General features: G+C 43.0%; 6 non-coding genes and 5 pseudogenes across 6 annotated transcripts; all 11 read left to right on the top strand.

Annotated features, from left to right (window-relative positions):
* Positions 1–2,283: 2,283 nt before the first annotated feature.
* Positions 2,284–2,470, top strand: LOC149931122 (U2 spliceosomal RNA). Its single transcript, XR_016476460.1, has one exon. It is a non-coding gene; the product is annotated as a U2 spliceosomal RNA (small nuclear RNA).
* Positions 2,471–3,534: 1,064 nt separating this feature from the next.
* LOC149931121 (U2 spliceosomal RNA) lies at positions 3,535–3,688 on the top strand (annotated as a pseudogene).
* A 1,592-nt stretch (positions 3,689–5,280) lies between these two features.
* LOC149931120 (U2 spliceosomal RNA) lies at positions 5,281–5,469 on the top strand. Its single transcript, XR_016476499.1, has one exon. It is a non-coding gene; the product is annotated as a U2 spliceosomal RNA (small nuclear RNA).
* A 1,087-nt stretch (positions 5,470–6,556) lies between these two features.
* On the top strand, positions 6,557–6,686 carry LOC149931119 (U2 spliceosomal RNA; annotated as a pseudogene).
* A 1,481-nt stretch (positions 6,687–8,167) lies between these two features.
* On the top strand, positions 8,168–8,356 carry LOC149931118 (U2 spliceosomal RNA). Its single transcript, XR_016476516.1, has one exon. It is a non-coding gene; the product is annotated as a U2 spliceosomal RNA (small nuclear RNA).
* Positions 8,357–9,441: 1,085 nt separating this feature from the next.
* LOC149931117 (U2 spliceosomal RNA) lies at positions 9,442–9,519 on the top strand (annotated as a pseudogene).
* Positions 9,520–10,771: 1,252 nt separating this feature from the next.
* Positions 10,772–10,960, top strand: LOC149931116 (U2 spliceosomal RNA). The gene has a single exon (XR_016476490.1). It is a non-coding gene; the product is annotated as a U2 spliceosomal RNA (small nuclear RNA).
* A 1,081-nt stretch (positions 10,961–12,041) lies between these two features.
* Positions 12,042–12,119, top strand: LOC149931115 (U2 spliceosomal RNA; annotated as a pseudogene).
* A 1,252-nt stretch (positions 12,120–13,371) lies between these two features.
* On the top strand, positions 13,372–13,560 carry LOC149931114 (U2 spliceosomal RNA). The gene has a single exon (XR_016476488.1). It is a non-coding gene; the product is annotated as a U2 spliceosomal RNA (small nuclear RNA).
* A 1,091-nt stretch (positions 13,561–14,651) lies between these two features.
* LOC149931113 (U2 spliceosomal RNA) lies at positions 14,652–14,805 on the top strand (annotated as a pseudogene).
* A 1,474-nt stretch (positions 14,806–16,279) lies between these two features.
* LOC149931112 (U2 spliceosomal RNA) lies at positions 16,280–16,465 on the top strand. The gene has a single exon (XR_016476434.1). It is a non-coding gene; the product is annotated as a U2 spliceosomal RNA (small nuclear RNA).
* Positions 16,466–19,784: the final 3,319 nt, after the last annotated feature.

Here is a 19,784-nt window from a genome sequence, read left to right as displayed (position 1 = left end):
GTAAATTAACAATTAATACCCACCCGTCAGCTCCCTTCGAGGTCAACAGGGGTGTCCGTCAAGGCTGTCCTCTGTCTCCTAGTCTCTTCTGTCTCGCCCTCGAACCTTTCCTCTTCGCGGTGAGCCACTCTCCGTCGATTCGTGGTCTCCTGTGTCCCGGAGCTCCGGCTTCGGATCGCCAAGTTTACGCCGCGCACGCCGACGACGCAAACCTTTTGCTGGAAGACGTCGTGTCCGTCCGCGCCTCGATCAAGGTACTCGACGAGTTCTGCACGGTTTCTGGCGGCAAATTCAACGCCGCCAAAACTCAACTCGCTCGCGTAGGCAGAAGGATCCTGGAACGGGTCCCGACGACATTACCCGTAAAAGAAACGAACGATCCCGTTAAAATCTTGGGGATTCTTTTCACGCCCGAAGGAGTCGCTCCAGCCAACGAAACAAAATTCGTTACTCATTTCCGCGAATCGCTCGATTTCTGGGCTGATAATGAGTTTTGCTTTCGCACACGCTCGCAGTTAATCAAGCAAATCGCGTTACCGAAACTGACCTACCCCGTCCCTCTTGTGGACTTTTCCGTCACCGCCATCTCGACTGTCAACAAGGCCATTTTCTCGTTCGTTTGGGGAGACAAACAAGAACTTGTCGCGCGGCAAACTCTCTGCCTCGACTCCAAGGAAGGCGGTTTAGGAGTACCCCATCTCGAAAATGAGATTCGAGCTCTCGCCTTGACGCGTTACGCGTCGTGCTTGACCGCGACTGATCACCCAGTTCGCGCCACGGTGTCTTACCATCTGTCCACGAGCGCCAAGACCATCTTCAAGGTTCCTTGGAACGCCTCCGTCACCCACGCCGCTCACGTAAACGTAGACTACCTACCCGCCAAAGCAACGGCGATGTTGATTTTGGCTTCAAACCCTGACGTCGATTTCTTCAAAATTTCGAATAAAGGAGTAAAATCCATTCTCCAGTCTCTCTACCAGCCGCGGGTCGTGACTCTGCTTCCTCACGTTAATTGGACAGTCGCCTTCGGTCGTCTCTCCGGAAAAAGTATCACCGGTTCCCGGCGTGACTTCGCGTTCAAAGTTATGCACGGAGTTGTTCCCGTTCGCGACGTGCTCTACGGGCGCAACATGTGCAACACCCGTGCGTGCCCATTCTGCCCAAAAAGTGAGAGCCTCGAACACCTGCTCTACGAGTGCGTAAATCCGAAGTTGCTTCGGAATCGTGTGCGCGAGTTTCTCGGCGTCAAGTTTATAGGATGGAATACCATCAGATGCTTAACACCATTGCCAGTACCAAAAGGACTTATCAACGTTACTCTGATTCTGCTCGCCGAAGTGAATTTCCAAATATGGAAATCGAGAAACCGTCTAGTTTTCGAGAACAAGCGCGACACAGCCAATGTCATACTGGACCGCGTCCGTCTCCATCTCGCTATGCGGGCTCGTGCTGACAGGCTCCGATTGCACCCGGACCACTTCGTGGCACTATGGTGTAACGAGGCCAAACCACTAGTCGAAATCAACGGCAATACACTTAAATTGCTATTCTGAAAGTTCCTGGAAAATAAAACGTTAAAATTCAACTTCGCTGGAAAAATGTTAAAATTACACATACCTGGAAAAAATGTTAAAATTACACAAACCTGGAAAAAATGTTAAAATTACACAAACCTGGAAAAAATGTTAAAATTAAACTTACCTAGAAAAATGTTAAAATTAAACTTACCTGGAAAAAATGTTAAAATTCAACGTTAAAAGTCCACTTACTTTGAAAAATGTTAAAATTAAACTTACCTGGAAAAATGTTAAAATTAAACTTACCTGGAAAAATGTTAAAATTAAACTTACCTGGAAAAATTTTAAAATTAAACGTTAAAAGTCCACTTACCTAGAAAAATGTTAAAATTAAACGTTTAAAGTCCACTTACCTGGAAAAAAGTAAACATACCTGGAAAAATGTTAAAATTAAACTTACCTGGAAAAAATGTTAAAATTAAACTTACCTGGAAAACTTTTCAAATTAAACTTACCTGAAAAATAACGCTTAAAAGTAAACTTACCTGAAAAATAAAACGTTTAAAGAAACTTACTTGAGAAAAAAAGATTGAAATTACATTTGCCTGTAATGTGATACAACTTACCTGAAAAACAAGTACCTGACAATTAACATATTATAAAATCCTAGAAACAGTATTTCAACCTTACAGTATTTTCGATTTATTCTAATCATTGTAATTATATAATCATTTAAGTACTGATCTTTGCAAAGATCGCTATGTAAATATTTTTGAATTATTAATAAACAAATTCAAGTATCTGTTCTTATCAGCTTAATATCTGATACGGGTCCCATCGGGGCCCAAGATATTAAACTTATTTTTGGACGGCGGCGGAGAGGTCGGAGCTTGCTCCACCTCCGCCACGGGTTGGCCTGGTATTGCAGTTCTTCCAGGATCGGCCCACCTCGCTCAATGAATCTAAAATCAAACACCATATATATATATATATATATATATATATATATATTCCTGACGTCATAAGAGGGAAAGTCGTCATTGGCTAGTAGATCATTTTGAAGATTCGGACGGATTTGTTTTGTAATTTTTTACCTTAACTGTCGTACGTTACCAACGGTATGTTTTTTTTAAGTCACTTTCGTTACTAACAGGAGACATGATTAGGAGTTCACAGCCGGCCGCTTTTCGACATTCGCATTGGCAGCACGTCTTCCCCTTTAAAAAAATTACCCCCTCCCAAACCATGGTAACTCCGTTCTCGAAACGGACACCATATAAGTTATTTACATCGAGTTACCTAGCGAGGATTGCGGTACTATCGCTGTAGAAATAGGGGACTGTTAAAAGCGGGATGGTTTGGAAAAAACGAGTTTTTGTGTTGCTGATGCCGGGGCGCGTACTACGCGGCAACCACGGTCAATTCGTAGTGCCATATCTCATGACACTTCTCTACAGCTGTTCTGGTAAGCGTGCAGGAGGAAACTCCGTATGATCAAGATCTTACTTTTTCTAATTATCGATTAAGCACGGTTCCATGTTGCCACTTATTTAAAAAAAGACCCAGAGAAAACCGAAGATAAATTATCGCCTTGGCGAACTAGTTAGAAACAGCGTAAAAGAAAATATTTAAAAATAAACAAATTTTATTAGAAAGACTCAAATACCCCGTTAATGAAAAAAAGAGGGTGAGAGGAAGAGATCAGCCACCGGCACGCCGTGTTCCCTGGTGGTCTCCCTCCCTCCCAAGAAATGACCCCACTCGACGCGGCTTACCGTCGTTGATGGGTCGAGAACCAATGTATTCCGCGTGATATTACCGTTGACGGCTGAAAACGCTCGATGGCCGTCGATCTTTTTGTTTGAAATCAAGAAGTTACCTTCTTTGGTCAGACGTGATGGTTATACACGCTGTCATCTCCAACCACGAGCAATCTGCTTAAACATAATTATGAAATTTATGAATGCTCAATCTCACTCTTTTTCTTTTTCAATCACCAAAGCCCCCTTTGCCGGTTATCGCTTCTCGGCCTTTTGGCTAAGATCAAAGTGTAGTATCTGTTCCCAGCTATTTCGCTGAAATCTTGGCCGAAAGGCCGTTAAGCGACGTTTACGCTTCTCAGCCTGTTCGTGCGATGCTGACTTACCTGCCGGTATCCTGACGACGCTGTTCCTGTTCCTGCTCCTGAAGCTGTTGCTGCTGTTTCTTGTTCCTGTGCTGTACCTGATCCCGCAGCTGTTCCTGGTCCTGGTCCTGCTGCCACTTAACTGTCGCTGTTGTTCCTGGACTCGATATTCCTGACAAAGTACTTACCTGGTACTTACCTGCCGTTGCTGCTGACCCGCTCCACTGACGCCGCTCCTCCTTGGAGCGTCTCCAACCAGACGATACTCTCCTAGCCTGAAATGGCTACGGAGGAGAAGAAGAGAACAGCTCGGCTAGAAGTCGAGGCTGACTTTCTAGACGTGGCTAAAACCATTTACGACCAGCTTGGACCAAAAAGCATAGATACTCTACAACCTATGGGTAAGGGAATCTTTCTGATTACGTTTACGACCTTGGCCTTCCTTCAAGAAGCTCTCTCATGCGATGACCTGAAAAGTAATGAAAAAAAATGGAAACTTACCTCCATGGATGATGATGGAATTTGGATTACCATAAAGAACCTGCCCAAATGGATCCAATGGGATTCAGTCCTAAGTACCTTGAGACAATACGGTAGTATAAAATCCTACCACTTTGATGAATACCAACAGCTAAAAGGAGTGAAAAATGGTGACAGATCTGTGAAATTAATAATGAATAAAACCATCCCCAACGTTTTATTTTTTGGACGTAGCCGCGCCTTGGTATACTACCGAGGCGTGGTGAAAAAATGCTTTTATTGTGATGAAGTGGGTCACACCGTTTCATCTTGTGAGCAGAAGAGGGCGTCGTTAGAAGCAAGACAGCCGGTCCCGCTGCAAGGCCGAAGTCCAGCTCTTAGCGAGTCCGAAAACGACCAAGAGCCAGAAGTCAAAGAAATTCCAGTCACAAAGACGAATCTTCAGGAAAAAACCAACGAGGATTCGACCATACCGCCAAAGCCCCATAAAACAGCCGATAGCAATATTCTGGACCAGATGGTAACACCCTTCATCTCCGACGTTTCCAGTAACGAACCTAATAGTAGCGACGCAGAAACCAGCGAAGAAGAAATCAACGCCAATACCGGCCCCAGATGGGATCCCAAGACTTGGAACTACGGCGACAAACCAGACCTCAACAAACTGACCAAAAACGAACTACAAGAACTCTTCGAGCGTGTTAACCGGACACCTGCAACCCGACCAGATTCAGCTAACTCGGAAATTGATGAACTTCTTGACAACATCAGTACAAGACTCCTTAACTATCCAAAACGCCGACGAAGCGCTACCCCAGTAAAAAAAGCCAAAAAGGGAAAATCAACGCGGTAAAATTAACTATTTTTAAATTTGAAAATTTAAAAATCGGTTTTTTTTTGTGTATGCAATTATTGTCTTTTTAAACCTTTTATACTTACCAAATGATCACAACGCCAGCTTAGCATTCTCACTTTTAACTCTTTTTGAAATAATTGGATTTTAATAATTTTTTTTTAACCCATTAAGGGACAATTTACGAGTTCAATTTTTAAACTTAAACTCGGTCTTTCCTATGAAATGAATTTTGTTATTTTGAACGACCTGCTGTAATTTAAAATTAATTTAAAAAGCAGGAAAAAAAATACGACGAGGGTACTGTATTTTTATTGAAAAAATAATAAACAAATTCAGTATCTGTTCTTATCAGCTTAATATCTGATACGGGTCCCATCGGGGCCCAAGATATTAAACTTATTTTTGGACGGCGGCGGAGAGGTCGGAGCTTGCTCCACCTCCGCCACGGGTTGGCCTGGTATTGCAGTTCTTCCAGGATCGGCCCACCTCGCTCAATGAATCTAAAATCAAACACCATATATATATATATATATATATATATATATATATATATATATATATATATATATATTCCTGACGTCATAAGAGGGAAAGTCGTCATTGGCTAGTAGATCATTTTGAAGATTCGGACGGATTTGTTTTGTAATTTTTTACCTTAACTGTCGTACGTTACCAACGGTATGTTTTTTTTAAGTCACTTTCGTTACTAACAGGAGACATGATTAGGAGTTCACAGCCGGCCGCTTTTCGACATTCGCATTGGCAACACGTCTTCCCCTTTAAAAAAATTACCCCCTCCCAAACCATGGTAACTCCGTTCTCGAAACGGACACCATATAAGTTATTTACATCGAGTTACCTAGCGAGGATTGCGGTACTGTCGCTGTAGAAATAGGGGACTGTTAAAAGCGGGATGGTTTGGAAAAAACGAGTTTTTGTGTTGCTGATGCCGGGGCGCGTACTACGCGGCAACCACGGTCAATTCGTAGTGCCATATCTCATGACACTTCTCTACAGCTGTTCTGGTAAGCGTGCAGGAGGAAACTCCGTATGATCAAGATCTTACTTTTTCTAATTATCGATTAAGCACGGTTCCATGTTGCCACTTATTTAAAAAAAGACCCAGAGAAAACCGAAGATAAATTATCGCCTTGGCGAACTAGTTAGAAACAGCGTAAAAGAAAATATTTAAAAATAAACAAATTTTATTAGAAAGACTCAAATACCCCGTTAATGAAAAAAAAGAGGGTGAGAGGAAGAGATCAGCCACCGGCACGCCGTGTTCCCTGGTGGTCTCCCTCCCTCCCAAGAAATGACCCCACTCGACGCGGCTTACCGTCGTTGATGGGTCGAGAACCAATGTATTCCGCGTGATATTACCGTTGACGGCTGAAAACGCTCGATGGCCGTCGATCTTTTTGTTTGAAATCAAGAAGTTACCTTCTTTGGTCAGACGTGATGGTTATACACGCTGTCATCTCCAACCACGAGCAATCTGCTTAAACATAATTATGAAATTTATGAATGCTCAATCTCACTCTTTTTCTTTTTCAACCACCAAAGCCCCCTTTGCCGGTTATCGCTTCTCGGCCTTTTGGCTAAGATCAAAGTGTAGTATCTGTTCCCAGCTATTTCGCTGAAATCTTGGCCGAAAGGCCGTTAAGCGACGTTAACGCTTCTCAGCCTGCTCCTGTATTGCTGACTTACCTGCCTGGCTGCTCTTCTGCTGTATCCTGACTCACCTGCCGTGCTGCTCTTCTGCTGTATCCTGACTCACCTGCCGTTCCTGAATCCTGACTCCGGTGCATCGCCGTTGAAACCTGACTTCGCTGCCTTGCTGCTGTATCCTGACGTGGTTCGTTCCAGCCGCTCTCATCTCACGCTGCTCCTTCTTGGGACTTGCGCTCCTCTGACGATCCTCTCATAGCCATTATGGCTATGGAGGTGAAAAAACGAACGGCCCATCTGGAAGTCGACGCCGGATTTCTGGACGTCGCTCGGACCTTCCACGATAAGCTCGGCTCTGACTGCCTTGACACGCTCCAACCTGTTGGTAAAGAAAAATTTTTGATTACTTTTACTACCCTGGCCTTCCTGCAACAAGCGCTCTCCTACAACGACCTCGAAATTAACGATAAACCATGCAGACTCACCAGCGTCGAAGATGACGGCGTCTGGGTGACCATCAAGAATCTACCCTCCTGGATCCAATGGGATTCTATACTCACCACCATGCGACATTACGGCACCATCAAAGCACATAAACTCGATGAGTACCCTCAACTTAAGGGACTCAAAAATGGCGACAGATCGGTTAAAATTAAAATTGAAAAAACTATACCAAATGTACTTTATTTCGGACGCAGCAGAGCGCTGGTCTACTACCAGGGGGTCGTTAAGAAATGTTTCTTTTGCGACAAGGAGGGACACACAGTGTCCTCATGCGAAGTGAAACAGGCAAGGAAGGAAGCTGAAACGATGAAAATCGCTGAAGGCCAGGAGATGGAATCAACAGAGAGGTCCGAGCACGTCCAGGTAGTAGACATTGTCGACCCTGCCCAGGCACCTGAGGAGATTAACGAAGACCATAACAGCGACCTATATGTCAGTCCGAAAAACCTAGAATGCATAAAGAACTACACGCAGACGCAACTTAAAGAATTCATGGAATATCTAAGGACAACAGACGAATTGAAAGACAGACGGAGGCAGATGTTTATAACGCTCACCAACCAAGAACTGGAAAAGTATACAAAAAGACGCATGCCCAACTCTCCAAGCAAAGCCGCCAAGAAAGGAAAGACACAAGCCGAAGAGAAAAAGACATTCGCCACCGCCACCAAAAACACACCTGAGAAGGATGTATATACACAATACGTAACATACTAAATCTTTTTTATCTCGTAATGGCAAAATTTAATTTTAAATTATGCAGAACTCATTTTTATTCATTTACTTCTGTTTACACTTTTATCTGGTTTTACCTTTATTAACCCTGAAAGAAATTAGATTTTTTATTTTAAGAAAATAATTATACTCACCTTGTGATGTTAAAAGAAAAAAAAACCCATTAATACTTACCTCGACGTTGGAAAAAAAACAAACCTAGCAAAAAAACGAAAAACGTAACAATTTTTAGCAATGTACGCGCTAATTTAATTTAATTAACCGCGAACATTTTAGAAATTTGTAATTTTGACTGAAAATTAATAAACAAATTCAGTATCTGTTCTTATCAGCTTAATATCTGATACGGGTCCCATCGGGGCCCAAGATATTAAACTTATTTTTGGATGGCGGCGGAGAGGTCGGAGCTTGCTCCACCTCCGCCACGGGTTGGCCTGGTATTGCAGTTCTTCCAGGATCGGCCCACCTCGCTCAATGAATCTAAAATCAAACACCATATATATATATATATATATATATATATATATATATATATATATATATATATATTCCTGACGTCATAAGAGGGAAAGTCGTCATTGGCTAGTAGATCATTTTGAAGATTCGGACGGATTTGTTTTGTAATTTTTTACCTTAACTGTCGTACGTTACCAACGGTATGTTTTTTTTAAGTCACTTTCGTTACTAACAGGAGACATGATTAGGAGTTCACAGCCGGCCGCTTTTCGACATTCGCATTGGCAACACGTCTTCCCCTTTAAAAAAATTACCCCCTCCCAAACCATGGTAACTCCGTTCTCGAAACGGACACCATATAAGTTATTTACATCGAGTTACCTAGCGAGGATTGCGGTACTATCGCTGTAGAAATAGGGGACTGTTAAAAGCGGGATGGTTTGGAAAAAACGAGTTTTTGTGTTGCTGATGCCGGGGCGCGTACTACGCGGCAACCACGGTCAATTCGTAGTGCCATATCTCATGACACTTCTCTACAGCTGTTCTGGTAAGCGTGCAGGAGGAAACTCCGTATGATCAAGATCTTACTTTTTCTAATTATCGATTAAGCACGGTTCCATGTTGCCACTTATTTAAAAAAAGACCCAGAGAAAACCGAAGATAAATTATCGCCTTGGCGAACTAGTTAGAAACAGCGTAAAAGAAAATATTTAAAAATACACAAATTTTATTAGAAAGACTCAAATACCCCGTTAATGAAAAAAAAGAGGGTGAGAGGAAGAGATCAGCCACCGGCACGCCGTGTTCCCTGGTGGTCTCCCTCCCTCCCAAGAAATGACCCCACTCGACGCGGCTTACCGTCGTTGATGGGTCGAGAACCAATGTATTCCGCGTGATATTACCGTTGACGGCTGAAAACGCTCGATGGCCGTCGATCTTTTTGTTTGAAATCAAGAAGTTACCTTCTTTGGTCAGACGTGATGGTTATACACGCTGTCATCTCCAACCACGAGCAATCTGCTTAAACATAATTATGAAATTTATGAATGCTCAATCTCACTCTTTTTCTTTTTCAACCACCAAAGCCCCCTTTGCCGGTTATCGCTTCTCGGCCTTTTGGCTAAGATCAAAGTGTAGTATCTGTAGGATGGCTATGGAGGTGAGAAAACGAACTGCTCGACTAGAAGTCGACGCTGGCTTTCTGGAAGTTGCCTGTGCCTTCCATGAAAAGCTTGGTCCCGACAGTATCGAGACAATTCAGCCTATCGGTAAAGAAACTTTCCTTCTTACCTTTACGACCCTGGCATTCCTGCAGAAGGCTGTCTCTTATGAAGACTTCCTAATCAATAACAAGTCAAGTAAAATCACCAGTATCGAAGACGACGGCTTCTGGCTGACCATCAAATCACTACCACCATGGATTCAATGGGACTCAATATTAACGACCCTACGGCAGTATGGGGAAATTAAAGCGCATCGTTTCGACGAATATAAAGAAATTAAAGGAATCAGGAATGGAGACCGTGCGGTAAAAATCAAGATGACAAAAACTATACCTAATGTACTTTTTTTTGGGCGTAGCCGGGCATTAGTGTTTTATCAAGGTGTAACAAAAAAGTGTTTCTACTGCGACCAAGAGGGGCACGTGGCCTCTTCTTGCGAAGCAAAGAAAAACCGGACGGCTGAGAAGACACGTGCTTCTGCAGAAATCAAGGAACAAACAACGACGAACACACAGGAAAGCGCTAATTCCAGTCACCAAGATGCAGACAACGGTACTTCTCCTACGGAACAAGTGCCCATAGCAGAATCGACAACATCACAAGGAACACCACCAAGCGACCACCAGGTATCTCAGTCCGAGGATCCGAACAGCGACCTCTACATCAGCCCGGAAAATTTAGAAAGCGTCAGGAAATACTCCCAGACACAACTTAAAGGGTTCATTGAATACCTGCGGACTACCGACGAATATAGCGACGAGAGGAGGCAGGTGTTTCTCGCGCTCGCCAACCAGGAACAGGAAAAATTTTCAAAAAAACGTATGCTCAACTCTCCAGGAAAGGCGACCAAGAAGGGAAAGACGCAAAACGAAGAGCAAAAGACATTCGCCAGCGCCACCAAAAACATACCTGAGAAGGATCTATATAATGAATACGTAACATACTAAATCTTTTTATGGCAACTTTTTAATTTTAACTACGTGCAAATTCTTTTATATTCATTTACTTTTGTTTACACTTTTTATCTGGTTTTAACTTAACGTTATCCCTGAAAAAGAAGGAAAAAAAATACTTACCCTTACCTATTAAAAACCATTTATACTCACCTCGACGATGGAAAAAAAACCCTTACCTAAAAAATGAAACTTGAAAACTTACTTTTGTTCGCGCTAATTTAATTTAATTAAACGCGAACATCTGTAAATTTGTAAATTTGACTGATATTTAATAAACAAATTCAGTATCTGTTCTTATCAGCTTAATATCTGATACGGGTCCCATCGGGGCCCAAGATATTAAACTTATTTTTGGACGGCGGCGGAGAGGTCGGAGCTTGCTCCACCTCCGCCACGGGTTGGCCTGGTATTGCAGTTCTTCCAGGATCGGCCCACCTCGCTCAATGAATCTAAAATCAAACACCATATATATATATATATATATATATATATATATATATATATATATATATATTCCTGACGTCATAAGAGGGAAAGTCGTCATTGGCTAGTAGATCATTTTGAAGATTCGGACGGATTTGTTTTGTAATTTTTTACCTTAACTGTCGTACGTTACCAACGGTATGTTTTTTTTAAGTCACTTTCGTTACTAACAGGAGACATGATTAGGAGTTCACAGCCGGCCGCTTTTCGACATTCGCATTGGCAACACGTCTTCCCCTTTAAAAAAATTACCCCCTCCCAAACCATGGTAACTCCGTTCTCGAAACGGACACCATATAAGTTATTTACATCGAGTTACCTAGCGAGGATTGCGGTACTATCGCTGTAGAAATAGGGGACTGTTAAAAGCGGGATGGTTTGGAAAAAACGAGTTTTTGTGTTGCTGATGCCGGGGCGCGTACTACGCGGCAACCACGGTCAATTCGTAGTGCCATATCTCATGACACTTCTCTACAGCTGTTCTGGTAAGCGTGCAGGAGGAAACTCCGTATGATCAAGATCTTACTTTTTCTAATTATCGATTAAGCACGGTTCCATGTTGCCACTTATTTAAAAAAAGACCCAGAGAAAACCGAAGATAAATTATCGCCTTGGCGAACTAGTTAGAAACAGCGTAAAAGAAAATATTTAAAAATACACAAATTTTATTAGAAAGACTCAAATACCCCGTTAATGAAAAAAAAGAGGGTGAGAGGAAGAGATCAGCCACCGGCACGCCGTGTTCCCTGGTGGTCTCCCTCCCTCCCAAGAAATGACCCCACTCGACGCGGCTTACCGTCGTTGATGGGTCGAGAACCAATGTATTCCGCGTGATATTACCGTTGACGGCTGAAAACGCTCGATGGCCGTCGATCTTTTTGTTTGAAATCAAGAAGTTACCTTCTTTGGTCAGACGTGATGGTTATACACGCTGTCATCTCCAACCACGAGCAATCTGCTTAAACATAATTATGAAATTTAAGAATGCTCAATCTCACTCTTTTTCTTTTTCAACCACCAAAGCCCCCTTTGCCGGTTATCGCTTCTCGGCCTTTTGGCTAAGATCAAAGTGTAGTATCTGTAGGATGGCTATGGAGGTGAGAAAACGAACTGCTCGACTAGAAGTCGACGCTGGCTTTCTGGAAGTTGCCTGTGCCTTCCATGAAAAGCTTGGTCCCGACAGTATCGAGACAATTCAGCCTATCGGTAAAGAAACTTTCCTTCTTACCTTTACGACCCTGGCATTCCTGCAGAAGGCTGTCTCTTATGAAGACTTCCTAATCAATAACAAGTCAAGTAAAATCACCAGTATCGAAGACGACGGCTTCTGGCTGACCATCAAATCACTACCACCATGGATTCAATGGGACTCAATATTAACGACCCTACGGCAGTATGGGGAAATTAAAGCGCATCGTTTCGACGAATATAAAGAAATTAAAGGAATCAGGAATGGAGACCGTGCGGTAAAAATCAAGATGACAAAAACTATACCTAATGTACTTTTTTTTGGGCGTAGCCGGGCATTAGTGTTTTATCAAGGTGTAACAAAAAAGTGTTTCTACTGCGACCAAGAGGGGCACGTGGCCTCTTCTTGCGAAGCAAAGAAAAACCGGACGGCTGAGAAGACACGTGCTTCTGCAGAAATCAAGGAACAAACAACGACGAACACACAGGAAAGCGCTAATTCCAGTCACCAAGATGCAGACAACGGTACTTCTCCTACGGAACAAGTGCCCATAGCAGAATCGACAACATCACAAGGAACACCACCAAGCGACCACCAGGTATCTCAGTCCGAGGATCCGAACAGCGACCTCTACATCAGCCCGGAAAATTTAGAAAGCGTCAGGAAATACTCCCAGACACAACTTAAAGGGTTCATTGAATACCTGCGGACTACCGACGAATATAGCGACGAGAGGAGGCAGGTGTTTCTCGCGCTCGCCAACCAGGAACAGGAAAAATTTTCAAAAAAACGTATGCTCAACTCTCCAGGAAAGGCGACCAAGAAGGGAAAGACGCAAAACGAAGAGCAAAAGACATTCGCCAGCGCCACCAAAAACATACCTGAGAAGGATCTATATAATGAATACGTAACATACTAAATCTTTTTATGGCAACTTTTTAATTTTAACTACGTGCAAATTCTTTTATATTCATTTACTTTTGTTTACACTTTTTATCTGGTTTTAACTTAACGTTATCCCTGAAAAAGAAGGAAAAAAAATACTTACCCTTACCTATTAAAAACCATTTATACTCACCTCGACGATGGAAAAAAAACCCTTACCTAAAAAATGAAACTTGAAAACTTACTTTTGTTCGCGCTAATTTAATTTAATTAAACGCGAACATCTGTAAATTTGTAAATTTGACTGATATTTAATAAACAAATTCAGTATCTGTTCTTATCAGCTTAATATCTGATACGGGTCCCATCGGGGCCCAAGATATTAAACTTATTTTTGGACGGCGGCGGAGAGGTCGGAGCTTGCTCCACCTCCGCCACGGGTTGGCCTGGTATTGCAGTTCTTCCAGGATCGGCCCACCTCGCTCAATGAATCTAAAATCAAACACCATATATATATATATATATATATATATATATATATATATATATATATATATATATATATATTCCTGACGTCATAAGAGGGAAAGTCGTCATTGGCTAGTAGATCATTTTGAAGATTCGGACGGATTTGTTTTGTAATTTTTTACCTTAACTGTCGTACGTTACCAACGGTATGTTTTTTTTAAGTCACTTTCGTTACTAACAGGAGACATGATTAGGAGTTCACAGCCGGCCGCTTTTCGACATTCGCATTGGCAACACGTCTTCCCCTTTAAAAAAATTACCCCCTCCCAAACCATGGTAACTCCGTTCTCGAAACGGACACCATATAAGTTATTTACATCGAGTTACCTAGCGAGGATTGCGGTACTATCGCTGTAGAAATAGGGGACTGTTAAAAGCGGGATGGTTTGGAAAAAACGAGTTTTTGTGTTGCTGATGCCGGGGCGCGTACTACGCGGCAACCACGGTCAATTCGTAGTGCCATATCTCATGACACTTCTCTACAGCTGTTCTGGTAAGCGTGCAGGAGGAAACTCCGTATGATCAAGATCTTACTTTTTCTAATTATCGATTAAGCACGGTTCCATGTTGCCACTTATTTAAAAAAAGACCCAGAGAAAACCGAAGATAAATTATCGCCTTGGCGAACTAGTTAGAAACAGCGTAAAAGAAAATATTTAAAAATAAACAAATTTTATTAGAAAGACTCAAATACCCCGTTAATGAAAAAAAAGAGGGTGAGAGGAAGAGATCAGCCACCGGCACGCCGTGTTCCCTGGTGGTCTCCCTCCCTCCCAAGAAATGACCCCACTCGACGCGGCTTACCGTCGTTGATGGGTCGAGAACCAATGTATTCCGCGTGATATTACCGTTGACGGCTGAAAACGCTCGATGGCCGTCGATCTTTTTGTTTGAAATCAAGAAGTTACCTTCTTTGGTCAGACGTGATGGTTATACACGCTGTCATCTCCAACCACGAGCAATCTGCTTAAACATAATTATGAAATTTATGAATGCTCAATCTCACTCTTTTTCTTTTTCAACCACCAAAGCCCCCTTTGCCGGTTATCGCTTCTCGGCCTTTTGGCTAAGATCAAAGTGTAGTATCTGTTTTCAATAGTGCTATACCGAGATCTTAGTCGGGGGGCGAGAAGTGTTTATACGCCTTTAAGGCGAGTGTTCCTGCCTCGCTGCATGATCCGTTCCGTTGCTGCTCTGTCGCTGATCCTGTAAAAGAATACCTACCTGGTACGATCCTGACGTCGCTCCTTCTTGGAGCTCTCCTCTCCTGACGAAACTCTCCTAGTCATAATGGCTACGGAGGAAAGAAAAAGGACGGCCCGACTTGAGGTCAATGCTGACTTTCTGGACGTGGCACGCACCCTGTACGACCATCTTGGCCCGAAGTGTCTCGACACTCTCCAACCTGTGGGTAATGGAATTTTTCTACTTACCTTTACGACCCTGGCATTCCTCCACCAAGCACTCGCCTGCGACGACCTGAAAACCAAAGACCAGAGATGGAAACTTACCTGTGTGGATGACGACGGACAATGGCTTACTATAAAGAACCTTCCTAAATGGATCCAGTGGGATGCTGTTATAAGTAATCTCAGACAATTCGGTGATGTCAAAACTTACCGTTTTGATGAATATTCCCAACTCAAAGGAGTAAAAAATGGTGACCGCTCCGTTAAAATTATTATGAAAAAACCGATCCCAAATGTGTTGTTTTTCGGACGTAGTCGGGCCTTAGTCTACTACAGAGGCGTTATTAAAAAATGTTTTTATTGTGACGAAGAAGGGCACGCGGTTGTGGATTGCGAAACAAAGAAGAAAAAGACGGCGGAAGAGACAAAAACGGGAGATAACAACGACTTACCCAAAGAAACTGAACGAAACCGAAGCTCCACACCTACACCTGCCAATGCCACCACTCGAGCCGATAACCTAGAAGAAAATCAATCAAGCAACTTACCTATACTTACCGCAACCGATGACTCCAAAAGCTCTGAAGAGAGCTGGACGCTAACATCACCAGAACCATCCAAGAAATATGCAGAACCTCCAGTCCAAACCAGCCAATACGCCGACGCCATAAAAAATCCGCCACATCCTGATGAACCTGAGAATACGCCCAAATCCCACGAATCCAACAACAACAGCACGCAAATCCACAAGGAATTCAGCACCGTCCACTCTGAAGTCAGCAGCTTGGGCGTTGATCCGACCATGTTCAATGATAGTTTTATAAAATATTTAGAAGGGTTCTTGCCAGACCGGTTTGACAAGTTTACTTCCGAAGTCTTAGAATTTACAGATATAACTACGCCTCAAAAGAAATTCCTCATCAGCCACGGTAAACTACACGCAATGAAGTACTCCAAGAGACGCCAGACCACTCCTCCGCCCAAGGCTCCCAAGAAAACAAAAAAGTAATCATAAATAGAACTGCGAAATCGATTAATTGACAATTTTAACCATACATGTTTACACTTATTTGAAAATACTTCTGTTATTAGCTTACTTTAAGAACTAAGCCCATTTTGAAATGTAGGTTATTTTTTTTAGCTTTACATTTTTTTTAACTTATGTCTTTTTGTATATATTTATTTTAAATATTTCAAAAAAATTCATTCATTTTACCTTAACAGATTTTTTACAAAAAATGTAATAAGCTTGTGACAATTTAAACTTAACTGTTTATATTTAATAAACAAATTCAGTATCTGTTCTTATCAGCTTAATATCTGATACGGGTCCCATCGGGGCCCAAGATATTAAACTTATTTTTGGACGGCGGCGGAGAGGTCGGAGCTTGCTCCACCTCCGCCACGGGTTGGCCTGGTATTGCAGTTCTTCCAGGATCGGCCCACCTCGCTCAATGAATCTAAAATCAAACACCATATATATATATATATATATATATATATATATATATATATATATATATATATATATATTCCTGACGTCATAAGAGGGAAAGTCGTCATTGGCTAGTAGATCATTTTGAAGATTCGGACGGATTTGTTTTGTAATTTTTTACCTTAACTGTCGTACGTTACCAACGGTATGTTTTTTTTAAGTCACTTTCGTTACTAACAGGAGACATGATTAGGAGTTCACAGCCGGCCGCTTTTCGACATTCGCATTGGCAACACGTCTTCCCCTTTAAAAAAATTACCCCCTCCCAAACCATGGTAACTCCGTTCTCGAAACGGACACCATATAAGTTATTTACATCGAGTTACCTAGCGAGGATTGCGGTACTATCGCTGTAGAAATAGGGGACTGTTAAAAGCGGGATGGTTTGGAAAAAACGAGTTTTTGTGTTGCTGATGCCGGGGCGCGTACTACGCGGCAACCACGGTCAATTCGTAGTGCCATATCTCATGACACTTCTCTACAGCTGTTCTGGTAAGCGTGCAGGAGGAAACTCCGTATGATCAAGATCTTACTTTTTCTAATTATCGATTAAGCACGGTTCCATGTTGCCACTTATTTAAAAAAAGACCCAGAGAAAACCGAAGATAAATTATCGCCTTGGCGAACTAGTTAGAAACAGCGTAAAAGAAAATATTTAAAAATAAACAAATTTTATTAGAAAGACTCAAATACCCCGTTAATGAAAAAAAAGAGGGTGAGAGGAAGAGATCAGCCACCGGCACGCCGTGTTCCCTGGTGGTCTCCCTCCCTCCCAAGAAATGACCCCACTCGACGCGGCTTACCGTCGTTGATGGGTCGAGAACCAATGTATTCCGCGTGATATTACCGTTGACGGCTGAAAACGCTCGATGGCCGTCGATCTTTTTGTTTGAAATCAAGAAGTTACCTTCTTTGGTCAGACGTGATGGTTATACACGCTGTCATCTCCAACCACGAGCAATCTGCTTAAACATAATTATGAAATTTATGAATGCTCAATCTCACTCTTTTTCTTTTTCAACCACCAAAGCCCCCTTTGCCGGTTATCGCTTCTCGGCCTTTTGGCTAAGATCAAAGTGTAGTATCAAGGCAAGCCCGGAGCTATACCGCGATCTTAGTCTGAGACGAGAAGTTACGTTACCTGCGTTTTACCTGGCACTTACCCGGTTCTGCGCTGCTCCAGTGCTGTTCCGTTCCTGACCCGGTGCCACTCCGGTGCCGTTCCTGCTAATCTCTCTGGTCATCCGGTTCTAATATCGACTGTGGTACTCGTGGTTCGCTTCACCGGCGTTCCCGGGCCGCCACCCATCCATCTATCCAGACGTCTGGGGCTTGGTCACCATGCCTTCTACGATGTCGACCATGCCTGTTCCCTCAGCTGCTGCCGCAAAGAAAGCTACTGCAAGAATTAAGTTTGAAGGAGTTGCTCTGGAGGACTTAGCTTCGGCCTTGTTCGCTCTAGTTGGAGTCAAGAATATCGTCGTATTCCAGATCTTGGGAAAATCGGAGGCTCAGATTACGTTTTCCGACAAAGACAGCCATCAAAAAGCCGTGGAGGCCGGAATTATTGTCGGTGAAAGACATTTGAACATTGTCAGTGTTACTGACCCCGTATCGTATGTGACCATTAAAGACGCACCTAGTTGGTGGGAGCTCGCGTTTTTGAAGAACGCTCTACGCCAATACTGTGAAGTAGTTGCACAGACATGGGAACAGTTCCAGAAGGGGCCGCTCAAGGGCCTTCGCAACGGGACTCGTCGCCTGGAAGTAAAAATGAAAAGCCCAATCCCAAACCTAATGACTATTAGCGGCCATCGGGTGCAAATTTCGTAAAAAGGAGTGCACCGTATGTGCTTTTACTGCAGAAAAGACAACCATCAGGTTCGTGATTGTCCAAAGCGCAAATCCAAGGCCCGTGGTGGCAATGAAGGTATCGAAGAACGTGGAGAACAAGAAATCGAGGTCGTGGGTGAATCCACGCCTATCAACGTGCAGCCACAAGACGTCGCTCCTGACTCAGCGGCTGTGATTGGGGAAGAATCTACCTTGACGCCGGAGAATACGTCCTTCGAAATGGATGGCAGCAACTCATCAGCCTTGGAGAACTTTTCTCCGGGGCCAACTTCGTCTCCAAAACAAGGGGACTTAGGAACGGGAATTATCCCGGGCAACGGTTCATACGCGAACGCAGTGACGAAAGATCCTACCACAGATTCGAAGTCACCTCAGCCTTCTCCGACGGCGGGGAGATCTGGAATGCCACGTCAAACTTCAGGAGCACCTAAAGCAAACAAGAGAGGTCCCTCTGAGCTTCCAGGAGGCTTGCCTAAAAAAAGCAAGTAATTGAACACTTCCTTGACTTTTATAGTAGTTAACTTTTGCCTTTATATAGCTTTTATTTTTTAACCTTGAATGCTTAATCTTAATATGGGAACTCTAAATATCAATGGTATGCGCGATATAAACAAACAATTGCGTGTGGCGGCTATGTTTACCCAAAGTAAATTAGACGTTTTATACTTACAAGAAACGCACATATTAGACTCAGACAATTGGCGGTCTCTACGTCGACAGTTTTGTTCGGAGTGTGTTTACTCTAGCCAGGGTTCGAACCGTGCGCGCGGGGTTATGTTGATTTTTAAAGACTATTTAAAATCCTACATAAAGAGTTTTCGCACTGACTATGATGGCCGTATTATCAGTGTCGATGTTATAGTATCTAATATTAGAATCCGTTTTTTGAATATTTATGCACCTTGTATACCCGCCCAGAGAAAGTTATTTTTTCACAAGTTGTACACCTTTTTAGATGGCCGTTATGATATTTTAATTTTAGGCGGTGATTTTAATTGCGTACTCGATCCGACCCTGGATAGGGAGGGTGGCAATGTTTACCCTGACCTTAGTGTGTTGAAATTGAATGGGATTACTTCGGCCTTGGGACTTATCGACGTTTGGCGACACCTGTATCCTGACACTCCGGGTTTCACTTGGGGAAATAATAGTGTCAGAAGTCGATTAGATCGTATCTATATAAGTAACACCTCGTCTGTAACTTTTGATAATGCTAATATCTTAGCTGTTCAGTGGTCGGACCATGCGCTCCTAGAAGTGTGTCTCTGTATCGGTGGGGGGGTTTCTCGGGGGAGGGGGGTTTGGCGTTTGAACGACAAGCTTCTCCACCCCGAGAGTGGCATTGGCGTTGAGATCGGTGATATGATCCGGTCACTTCTGGGAAATGTCACAACGGTGGGCGGTTGGGACTCCTTTAAAAC

Source organism: Leiobunum rupestre, chromosome 9 (assembly GCF_980474605.1).
Source record: "Leiobunum rupestre chromosome 9, qqLeiRupe1.1.hap1, whole genome shotgun sequence".
NCBI classification, from domain to species: Eukaryota; Metazoa; Arthropoda; class Arachnida; order Opiliones; family Sclerosomatidae; genus Leiobunum; species Leiobunum rupestre.
Note: the sequence above shows the minus strand (reverse complement) of the source record. Positions and strands in the feature narration are given on the sequence as shown.